General features: G+C 37.7%; 1 pseudogene; it reads right to left on the bottom strand.

Annotated features, from left to right (window-relative positions):
- Positions 1 to 930: 930 nt before the first annotated feature.
- Positions 931 to 2,431, bottom strand: LOC120225439 (annotated as a pseudogene).
- Between the last annotated feature and the right edge of the window lie 2,098 nt (positions 2,432 to 4,529).

The raw sequence follows: 4,529 nt of genomic DNA, 5'->3' as shown, positions 1-4,529 counted from the left end.
AAAAAGGGGGGGGGGGGGGGGATGGTTGGAAGCAAGAGAACAGCCAACCCATGACTACAATGGATAAATCTCTCAACTGAAAGATTAGAGACTTCTTTTACTTTCCTGGAAGCTCCTTGCTCATGTAATTTAATGACAGCCTGCATTTTGGCCCACGCAACCACTTACCTGTAGAAACCTGAGGTCAGAAATTATATCCTATGAGAATGCCCACAGCAGAAATAGCTAGTCTCAACCACTGAGTAAATACTCGCCAAATACCTAGAATGGCTAATATAGTCATTCATTGAAAAATATGAGGGGCGCCTGGGTGGCTCAGTCCCTTAAGCGTCCAACTTTGGATAAGGTCATGATCTCACAGTTTGTGGGTTCGAGCCCTACATTGGGCTCTGTGCTAACAGCTCGGAGCCCGGAGCCTGCTTTGGATTCTGTATCTCTCTCTCTCTCTCTCTCTCAAAAATAAATAAATCTTTTAAAAATTAAAAAAAATATGAAGAAACCATCACAACTCTCCAGAAACATGAAAAAAAATTAGCTACATATCAGAGAAGTACTAAAATGAATAAACAAAACATTTCAACCTAGTAGAAAGAAAAAGAATGCTGAACACAAAAAGGATGGTCAAATTAAAATATTGATTAGCATCTGCAGAGATTTCTAACATTATGTAGTATCCATAAACTAAGAAGAGGATATAGGAGAAATCACAAAATGGAAAGATTTTTGATACATTAAAGATATATCTGTTGGGCTTCTGGTTCCACATGTAAGGAGCTTGGAAGTTGCCCACCACAGCTACCTCTTAACAAGTAAAAATCTGAACACACTGAGCAATCAACTCTTCTTGGATCTCTAAAAGAGGGAGGACACAGGGAAAACCACTGGCTCCAAGACTGAAGAGACAGACAGGCTAATACCTGGAGTCATGACTTATGAAGCCCAGAGACACATAAGAGAATTCAAAGGTTCATTGGGATTCCAAGAGAAATTAGATATCTTGACAGTGTGATCACCAGGAATAAACAATTCTAGTGGTCCATCCTCTGCATCTTTTGCGGGTTGTTCCTGTCCAATTCCACTTAAATCCCAGACATTCAGTCTGTGATCAGTACCACTGAAAGCCAAAATAGTTTCCTTGTGAGGGGAGCACTGAACTTGGAATATTTCGTCCTTAGGCGATTCAAAGGAATGCAACTTAAGTTTCAGATTTCTCAGATCCCACAGGCAACAGTCTTGTCAGCTGATCCTGTGGCAAGAATGAACTCACTATAAGGAATGAAAGACAGTGGTCAGTTCACTTCAGCAGTGTGAGCATCAACTGAGTGGCTCGGTTTGAAAATATGATTTGAAGGAATATTCCAGACTATAAGTTTCTGATCATCAGCAACTGACCCAAACAGAGACCCACGGAGCAGATGCCAGGAAACATTTACTCCTGCTGTCTGCCCTGTAAAGGTGGTCTTCACATCCACAACTTTTCCTTCCTTGGAACAGTACTGATGTCTCAGAGGCAGATGATATCGTTATTTTAAGCACTAAGTAAGTGCCCAGTGAGATTTTGGTTCCAAGAGAGCCCATAGCTTTCCTTCTGATGTCCACAGAGACACAAGTCTGGGCTGCATTCTCCAGAAGGGTCTGGTTTGGAAGGATGTTTTGTATAGTCAAAAACAAGAACATCACTGGATAGAGTCTTTGTTGTCATGCTGCAAGGGTTCTGGGGCATAGAGCATGTCTTGTTTACTTCTCCTTTATGATTGATCTTGATTTCTATTCCAATGTTTCCACTAACTGAGCCAAAACCTCTTAAATTCTCCTTTCTCACTGTCATAGTGGGGGGCATCAACCTGAGCATCACCCTTAGGGAGCCGCTCCCTGGCTGTCACAAGGAGGTTTTGTTCATCCTACATTATGTATTCCCAGGACAAGTCCATGAATACTGAAATCTTTCCCTTCTGGTCTGTTTTCACCTGGAAGCCATTGTGCACTTAGGCTAAGCCATTCCAGAGCATGGGTCATCTCCAAATCATGAAGAAAAGAAGAAAAGGGGTGCTCTTTTTTCCACATTTTGTACTCTTTGTTGATCACATGTTCTTCCACTGCGTCATCAAAGGTTGCTTCCTTGTCGGCCAAGGCCAGCAGGTAACTAGCGGGGAGGGGGGTGGGATCCTGGGGTCGAGCTCTGCATGCAGGCTTTACTGTTTTCCTCCAAACTAAAGATATTTAAACTGAGATCATGATCTTCACTTTCACCCATATCCCTTAACTAATAGGACGGCACAGTATAGGCCAAATATCCTGAATCATTTTGATGCTTTCATTTCCTTCCCCTATTTTATCACCAAGTCCTACTGATATTATAGCTTAAACTACTATAAGGTGTCACTGTTCTTCCTGGGGACCGCCAACATGGATCTCTAAGTGGTGGACCCATGTTGTCTAGTTGTACCTCCCAATGCATGTTCCTTGCTGCATTCTACAGGATCTTTTTTAAATGGAGTTTATTACAATCACCTCCTTTCTCTCCCACTTCAATTTAAAAAACTTCAATGGGATTCTCTGTTGCTTAAAAATGTTCTGCATGATCTATTGCCTACTAATGTTTTAAGTCTTATCTTGTACCTGCAGCCCTCAAATTTCTCAATTTCTTTATTTTCTTTGCACACTTTAGCCTTGAATAATCCAACCTTTATCACTCATCTTCGCTGTTTTCATCTGTATATGTATGTGTGCATGTGTGTTTATACATATATTTATGTGTGTAGATGTATATATACTTACATTTTTTCTCTTTTACTTGTTTAAAAAATATTAAATTATTTAAGCATGAGGAAAATTACAGAAATATATGATGCCAGTGGTACCCACTACCCATATATAAAAGACGTATCATTGTCAAAACTGCTACACATCACTTTTAAAAAAATAAAATGTTTTAGATATAGTTAATGTTCTTTTAAAATTTCTTTCCAATTCCATTCCTCTCGTTCTTTCCCAAGAGGCATCCACTGTTCTGAAATTTGTGGTTCCACAAATCCATGTATATATTTATTACCCCTTTATTTTCTTTCCCCACCCCCTCTTTCTGATGAAAACAGCAATCTCTTGCAATGTAACTTTCCATTGTCACATGAAAGTAATCTCATTATATTTATAATTCTGCAAGAAGTTTTCACTCAATGTTATAATGTTGATATTCACAAATATCAATATGCATAGCAAAATGTATTCATTAACACTGGAAATATTCACCTTTCCTCTGTCGATGAAATATTTATTTTTTGCTGGCCTTTATTTGTTATTATAAACAATGTCTCCATGTGCATATATGTAAGAGTTTCTCCCAAATACCCACTGTACATAGATGGATATTACTGTATGTACCAATTCAACATTGTTACATATTAGCAAATTGCTTTTCAACATCGCTGTAGGCACTTACACTTAAAGCAGCAATATTTAACTTTCCACCTCCTCATACCCACAGTATTGATGATTGTGAGATCGCATCTAACATCTTAAATTGTTCTTATGTGATTACTAGAGATTAAATTGCTTTTCATATGGGTGTTAGACATTTGAATTTCTTCTTCTTATATTGACTCTAGACGTCTGTTGCCCATTTGATTTTTCTTTTGGGTTAGTCTGTCCTGTTGATCACATACATGTATTCTCTAAGCATTCTTCGAACTTCTCCTGAGCTCCTTCTGTATGTTGCAAATATCATCTCCCAAACTGTAGGCTATTTTAAAACTTAGTTCATTTAGCAAAGTATTTTTAGACATACGGAATTTTTAAAAATATAATGTCAAATATACCAACATTTAAGATTTTATTTTTTATGGTTGTTTCTTGTTCAAGAGACCTTATCTCACCATGGTATTCTCATACATTTTTCTCTAAGCATTTTAAAAGTTTCCTTTTCATATTTAGAGCACTAGTCCATGTGGAATTTACTCAGTATGCAGGGTAAGATGGGGATCTAATCTCCAAATCAAATTGTTAAATATCTGAAAGCAACTTATCAAACAGAACAAAGATGGACAAACTGAGGCCCAAGGACCAGCTGCCTATTTTTGTAAATAAAGTATTACTGGAAGACACCTTTTTTCTTCTTTTATACATTATATTTCACTACTTTTGTGCTATAATAAGCAGCTGAGTAGTTGTGAAAGAGATAGTATCTAAGATAGTTACTACCCAGACCTTTAAGAAGAAATTTGCCAGTCCTCAGAATACTTAATCATTTCTTTATTGTTTTATAAAAACTGGAACTTGTTATATACCAAGATTCAATAAAGGGTTTGCTTCTAGATTCCCTCTTCTGTTCTGTTTGCCTATCAGCCCACTCCACTGTAAACAACACACTATTCAAATTTCTATAGCTTTATAACATATTTGGTTACCTGGTATAGCAATCTCTCTCCACTTATCTCCCATCTGACCCTGCTCTAAAATTTTCATGACTATTATCAGACTTTTATTCATTTGTCTGAATTTGAGATCACTCTGCTAAGCTCTGTGAAAAGCAC

This window comes from Hyaena hyaena, unplaced genomic scaffold, assembly GCF_003009895.1.
Source record: "Hyaena hyaena isolate Hyena2069 unplaced genomic scaffold, ASM300989v1 scaffold_1409, whole genome shotgun sequence".
NCBI lineage: Eukaryota > Metazoa > Chordata > Mammalia > Carnivora > Hyaenidae > Hyaena > Hyaena hyaena.
The sequence above is the reverse complement of the archived record's forward strand: the minus strand, read 5'-3'. Positions and strand labels throughout refer to the sequence as shown.